Below are 8,004 nucleotides of genomic sequence, written 5' to 3'. Positions count from 1 at the left end.
AAACTTAAAATATTAAGACTGTCAAATGTGTTTTATTAGCCTAATTTTTAGTGATTGGTTTGTACGTTATTAGGCAGAGCTTGGCAAACTAGGTCAATTAGGGGCAATTAAGTGTCAGTTTCTGTTTTTAAGTATTAAAATTAATAATAATTAAAAAAAATATAAAAAATTCACCATCTTTTGGCAAACTCTCAGAATTTTAAAGTGCTTCGAAACAAATATGAAGTAATGAATCCTTGTTTGCTGAAATGGCCTGACTCTGGAGTTTGATACAAGCACCGAATCACTAATTTTTACAAAAGATATGCTTCAAAGCTTCATGAAGCAGTGTTTCGAAAGCTCTCATCAAGGTTACTATGAGGTAACTATGGCAAGCTGTTTTGACATTTAATCATTTAACATTTAAACTTAAAACATACTAGTACATATTTCCATGCTACTTGTACTTATTTTTAGATTCTAGTTTCAATTCCATTAAGTACTAGTACTTATTCTTTAGTTAGGTCTACTAGTGCTTATTCTTTACATACTAAAACATTTTTAGAAGATACTGTAGTTAATCATTAAATACTAGCTCTTATTTTTAGATGCTGGTCAGAGTGTAATGTATGCCTGAAAATACGGGACAGACTGTATTCCGTATGGCTTTTATATGGAATGCTTCATTGATGCTTAAATATGGGACAATAGACCATTTCAGAATGTTTGTAAACAATCGCCTCAAGATACTTCCGGGTGGCAGAACGCGAGCGGCGTCTACTGACAAACTGAAGAGATCAGCCGGCTACTGTAAACAGTAACATAGTTAAGAACATTGTTGTTGATTAAAGTTGAAACTATGAAGAAAACGTGTTGTGTTTGGGGTTGCGCCGTCAGATATACAGCAAAAGGTGTAGGATTTTATCGATTTCATTCAGAAAGAAGTAAATATATCCAGCAAAACTTGTGGGTGAGGAGGCTAAAGCGAGTGGACGTCGTCAATAGAGTCGGTCCATCTACAAAATCATAGCAGAGCATAATTATCTTCTGCTGGGGAAATTCAATATTAGTAAACTTAGATCTCTTTTAACCCCTTACGATTCAAAGATCATACGGCCTCAGATTACTATTGTTCAACATTCACTGCTCATCACACTATATTACTTTATCTGGACAAACTCAGTATCATCAGAAAGATTAAAGACTCCAGCTTCGATATTTGAACACTGTTTATGATAAAACTGGGTTGCAGTGACATTCATTTCTTAATTTATGTAAGGAGTTATTCTCGATCCGTTATGATCGATATTTTGAATAGATTATCAGACGCACTTTCATTCTTTCGTCTTCACTGGCTTATTTGTGTTCACAGAGAGAGATCGCAAAGAACAGCTTGTTTAGCTCTTAGTTTAAAAGTCCTCATATTTGGAGAAAGATTGACATATCACATTTGCAAAATATGTCATACAGAATACATTTCTATTCATTTCTCACAGAATTATTCGAGTTAAAACATGCGCAGACCTCTCTCCTACTGTCTCGGGTTAAGAGAATAAGAATTATTACTGAATAAGGTTTTTGTGTGACTGTTCATGTGATTTCGGCTATTTTATATCAATAATGGATGTTTACATTATGACTGCTAACAGGTGTAGCGATTAGCTCCATATAAAATGATTAATATAATATTTTAACATCGGGAGTTTGTGAGATATTGCAGATGCTACGAGTCATTTAATTTGATCATCACATCAAATCAGCTGGTACACGGCACGACTGTTTGCACCGCGAGCCGGCCGCAATCACACAAGCTTTCGTGTTAAACACAGACACCGGAGCTTTCAATGTTGCTGCTATAGCTTCAGATACAAAAAATAAAGAAAAAATGTGTGCAAATGATTTGTTGAAAAGCAGAGAACAGGTAAATAGTTAGATAACAGGGAAATAGACCATCTACGATAGCCTAACATATTGTAATTCAAACAGCAACAGTCACTAAAATAACTACTCAATGGTAGGCTGAGGCTCATTTAAAAATGATGGTATTAGACTAGCGCTACATCTACTGGAGCAAGGTTAGGCATTTCATTTATTGCTATCTCCTGAATTAATTGATCAGTCCCTCAATAATCATGTTAACTATGTCTGAATCCCAAGCAATTTACTAGCGTTGCCATAGGAACGCTTCGGCTTTTGCCACCCGGAAGAACGTTTATTACTGTTGTGACGTCATGGTGAATTGTCCTATTGGCAACTCTAGTCAGACTGCAAACTGCCTTTACTTTTAAAACACTCAAATAAATGAACCTCACCAAGTATAACTGTCCAGCACCAGGTGCACCACAGGGGACATCACAAGGAACACCACAAGGAACAGAAGCAAGAAACAGCAGCACCCATCAACAAACAAGAGAGTTCGGCCCTAATAATCAAGGTACAATGTTTTGCCTCTTTCTGCCACAATGATGTTTGTCTGGGTTTCCACAAAGACAAATAACACTTGTTATATACAGTCTTGTTCAAAATAATAGCAGTACAATGTGACTAACCAGAATAATCAAGGTTTTTAGTATATTTTTTATTGCTACGTGGCAAACAAGTTACCAGTAGGTTCAGTAGATTGTCAGAAAACAAACAAGACCCAGCATTCATGATATGCACGCTCTTAAGGCTGTGCAATTGGGCAATTAGTTGAAAGGGGTGTGTTCAAAAAAATAGCAGTGTCTACCTTTGACTGTACAAACTCAAAACTATTTTGTACAAACATTTTTTTTTTTTTCTGGGATTTAGCAATCCTGTGAATCACTAAACTAATATTTAGTTGTATGACCACAGTTTTTTAAAACTGCTTGACATCTGTGTGGCATGGAGTCAACCAACTTGTGGCACCTCTCAGCTGTTATTCCACTCCATGATTCTTTAACAACATTCCACAATTCATTCACATTTCTTGGTTTTGCTTCAGAAACAGCATTTTTGATATCACCCCACAAGTTCTCATTTGGATTAAGGTCTGGAGATTGGGCTGGCCACTCCATAACATTAATTTTGTTGGTTTGGAACCAAGACTTTGCCCGTTTACTTGTGTGTTTTGGGTCATTGTCTTGTTGAAACAACCGTTTCAAGGGCATGTCCTCTTCAGCATTGGGCAACATGACCTCTTCAAGTATTTTAACATATGCAAACTGATCCATGATCCCTGGTATGCGATAAATAGGCCCAACACCATAGTAGGAGAAACATGCCCATATCATGATGCTTGCACCTCCATGCTTCACTGTCTTCACTGTGTACTGTGGCTTGAATTCAGAGTTTGGGGGTCGTCTCACAAACTGCCTGTGTGATTCGATTGAATGCCACACTGCTATTTTTTTGAACACACCCCTTTCAACTAATTTCCCAATTGCACAGCCTTAAGAGCGTGCATATCATGAATGCTGGGTCTCATTTGTTTTCTGAGAATCTACTGAACCTACTGGTAACTTGTTTGCCACGTAGCAATAAAAAATATACTAAAAACCTTGATTATTCTGGTTAGTCACATTGTACTGCTATTATTTTGAACAAGACTGTAAGTATCATTATTCATTAAAAGTCCTAATATGATGCATAAGTTATTAACGTTTTAAAACTTCACATTTAAAGAAATCGTCTCTGTTACGAATGGTAACCCTCGTTCCCTAATGGAGGGAACGGAGACGTATGTCGGACTTGCCAACGAATTGAGATCACTTCTATGAGCCCTATCAGCTTCGAGATATAAAAAACGGGCCAATAAACATTGGCATGCGTGCTTTGCACATCGCACCTCGCCCCGCGGTGGGGGTATAAAGCAAAAGTGATCGCGATCGTTGTTTTTCAAGGAGAAGCCGAGCTAGTGACTCGGCCTGCAGTGATGGTACAGCAACTGTGGTGTCGGAACGTACATCTCCGTTCCCTCCTTCAGGGAACGAGGGTTACCATACATAACCGAGACATTCCCTTTCAGTCGGTCACGTTCGACATATTGTGTTACTACCACTTCCAGTACCCTGCGAGAGCCCCTCAGACTCCGTCTGTTTTGGGCGGGGAAATTCATGCAGGGAGAGTCCCCAAGACCCACTCGGCAGACTATTGGATAATGCTGGGAAAGCGTGCCCGGAGGGGGTGCTGCAGAAGCCACATCATGCCCAGAGGGAGTTACCATGTGAAGAGTACACGTATGGACTGGCCGTGGTAGTACAACATACAGAAGTCCCAGGGGTGGCCCCGGCCCCTGTAGGCGGGGGGCAACACTAGACTGAGATGGCAGAGCGCCTCTGCCGAGAGAAAGACACTGGCTAACCGTAGGGAGCACTACCGTGGAGAATACGCATATGGGACGCCGTGGGGGAACCCAGCCTAACACAAGTTCCACTAATGCATACGAGTGTTAGACCTGACTGTGTTAGACCTGACTGCCGCGGGTTACAGTGGACTCGACAGGGTTCGCCTTCTTTAGGGGAACTTGACTGGAGCATATAAGCGCACGTATCCGTTCCATGGGGAAGGGAGTGGCGCAGCAAGCCGACACTTACAACAGGCACTTCAGTGTTACCAACTATGGGAAATTAATACAAAGGAAGATACCGGCTCTACACTCAGGCTATAGAATCTAGCGACCGTTTGGGTCGTCTGTTGGGTGTCGGCCAGCCCGCAGCTCTACAAATATATGTCAGCGAGGCACCACGAGCCAGTGCCCAGGAAGAGGCCACACTCCTGGTGGAGTGGGCTCTAACCCCGAGCGGGCAGGGCACGTCTTGGGATTTGTATGCCAAGACAATGGCATCCACTATCCAGTGGGCCATCCTCTGCTTGGAGACAGTCTTTCCCTTCTACTGGCCTTCGTAACAGATGAAGAACTTCCTCCAAAGGCAGCGCTTGCAGGCTCACCACCTGGTCTCGGAAGGGAGCTGTGAGAACCTTGGCCATATATCCAGGCACGATTCGTCGACCGAAAATGCCTGCAGGTCCCCTACCCTCTTGATAGATGCCAATGCAGTCAGGAGTACCGTCTTTAGAGACAGAACTTTTAACTCTGCTGACTGCAAGGGCTCAAAGGGAGGTCTCTGTCTGGTGCAGTCAGCACCAGAGACAGGTCCCAAAATGGTATAGAGGGAGGGCGAGGCGGATTCAGCCCACCCTCCCCCCCCCACCCCCCCGGGACCAAATCACGATTTCTGGGTGTGCTCTTTAATACCTTTATATTTAATACAATATCTTTAATACCAATCTTTCATTTGAAAGCCACGTTTCTAGCATCTGTAAAACTGCATTCTACCATCTTAAAAATATATCTAAATAACGGCACATGCTTTCAATGCAAAATGCTGAACAGTTAGTACATCCGTTCAAGTCTAGATTATTGTAATACTCTACTAGGTGGTTGCCCTGGTTGCTTAATAAACAAACTGCAACTAGAACGCAGCAGTTTTAAAATCTTGCTTATTACTTACAAAGCACTAAATGGTTTAGCTCCCCTGTACTTAAAGGGTTACTTCAGCGATTAGCATATGGCTTTGTATCTGTAGAAACCCTGGAGTATATTCAAATGATTGTGCTTCCCCCCCCCACCCCCCATATACCCCGGAGACAAGATATTTATGCATTTCTGGAAAAATTCCTTCCATGACACAAATATTGTCAATTTACGCCATCGGAGGAATTGTTGGCCAGAGGCTAAAGACTACAGCCAGCAGAGGGAGCCATTTCCGCATGTTTTCAACTCTCGTGTGGGGGATGGAGATCACACCCACAGCTCAGCTCGCAGCTGCAGCCTCAGGCATTTATGTTTAAATGGTGCGGCCAGCAGAGCAAAGTAAGTCTTTCAACTTCTCAAACTAATTCCTATGAAAGTTAAGCTTTCAAAGGCATGAACTGAAAACATGCCAGACTGAACATGGGCTGTGAATCTATGCCGCGGACGCGAATACCTCAGCTCTCATCACAAGCTCATCCATGACTGTCAATATATCTGACTCCTGCAGCATTTTGGGCTGTGAGACTCCCTCAGTGGCTAAATCACATATTGAACAGACATGTTCAGTTTTTAATTGTAGTGTCTGTTCTCTAATTGAAATCATTTTATGAAGATGAAAGCGGTCGCGGTGGGAAAGTGATCAGTGATTCAGTAATCTAGTAGCTATGGCTTTGCGAGTGGCCTTGTAGGGCACCGAAGCATTCTGGGAATTGTTGTCTTTTATCCCCATGAGACAAAAATACATTTTTTGTCTTTTCTCAGTCTAGAAAGCACCAAACTAAAAAGTAATTTCACATTTCTACTACATTAATGACCGAGTTTAAATACAAATTGTTGATAATACCTAGAATATCTCAACTGCAGGCGGTCGATCCTTTTCCTATTTAGCTCCTAAACTCTGGAACAGTCTTCCTAGCAATGTTCGGAAAGCAGACACACTCTGTCAGTTTAAATCTAGACTAAAAACTCAATTCTTTACTATGGCATACACATAGAACATTTTTTACTTTAATTATTCAAATCAATTGACTGATTGTTAGGCGGCATTAATAACTAGGTCAGCCGGAAACCGAGAACACTTCCAATAACACCTGATGTACTTGTCACATCATAAAAAGAGTGGCATCTACACTAATGTTAGTCTCTCTGTTTATCCCGAGGATTACTGCAGTCGGTCGGATCCAGGCCGTGTCCGGATCGGATAGTGGACCTGCGTCTGGACATGACCAGCTCATCCTGGAGTGTGAGATGAGTCCATGTCCATTAGTGTCCCCTCTGAATTTGCCTCACCGGCACATCATCCTCAATAAACCTGTCTCCGGCGTAATAACTCTGATCTTTCAAGTATTCATACTCATGTGTAATCGGCGTGCCATCCTAAACTAACCCATCTCTTGCGTGATACCCAGAAATTTTGAATATTCCGATCTAATATGATTTCTGACCTGTAAGGTTGCCAGAATAATAATCATACATGGTGTGTTAATAGGCCAGAAGAGAACTGGCACCCCGACTGAGTCTAGTTTCTCCCAAGGTTTATTTTTCTCCATCATGCCCTGATGGAGTTTTGGTTCCATGCCACTGTCATCTCTGGCTTGGCTTGCTCAGTTGGGGACACTAAAATTATGATCCAAGTTATTCAACTAAATATACAAATAAAACGAATTAATTTGGTCTTATTTAATTCTATAAACTATAATACTGATCTGCCAACATTGTCGCTATATGATAAATTAAAATAAGCTGATAACATCACTGTTTTCTCCAGTACGACTGTACAGCCAAACCTTATTTTGTTGCATTATTGTCCTGTTTAACACTGTGAGGCTGCTTTGACACAATCGTCATTGTAAAAGCACTATATAAATAAAGTTGATTGATTGATTGATAATGGCATTGAATGGCAGTGCATTCATCCATTATAAAAGAAATCAACATGTCTCCAGGGGTTAAAAAAGGCCTTCTGTAGTGAAACCTTGAATACAAAAGGCAGTCTGCTGGAAGCTAGGTATTTTACTTTATTATGTGTTAAATATGAATATTTTTCTTTAAAAAAAAAACATCTATTCGCTTCAGACTGCCTTTATTAACCGTCCGGAGCATTTGTTTATATGGCAGTAATATGTTGTCCTGCTTAAATCTAGGCAAAATCATTACTTTTTTATAGTTTAAACTAGGCAAACAACATTTCTTATATCAGGTGCTTTCACACACTAGAGCATTTGGAGCAGAAATTTGTCCGTTTCAATTTAATTTGGTGTAAATGCATTTTTCCAAACCCAGTGCTCATCACCAAAAGTAGGCTGGGTTCAGTTCATGTTTAGTTTGGTTGGTTTTTGTAATCAGCCATGAACCTCAGAAGTGATAATTGTCAGGTTATTTCTCAGCACCCTAAATATTCTCAGCCTCTTCAATCAGGAATGCACAGGTGTGAGAAGAAACAGACACAGAAGACAGTGCTTCATGATCAAGCTTCTTCAGAGGTTTATAGATTTAGTCTGCATAGGGTATATATACTCAACACTTTA

The sequence above is a fragment of the Pseudorasbora parva genome, chromosome 6 (assembly GCF_024679245.1).
Source record: "Pseudorasbora parva isolate DD20220531a chromosome 6, ASM2467924v1, whole genome shotgun sequence".
Taxonomy (NCBI): Eukaryota; Metazoa; Chordata; class Actinopteri; order Cypriniformes; family Gobionidae; genus Pseudorasbora; species Pseudorasbora parva.
This window is presented reverse-complemented; position numbering follows the sequence as displayed.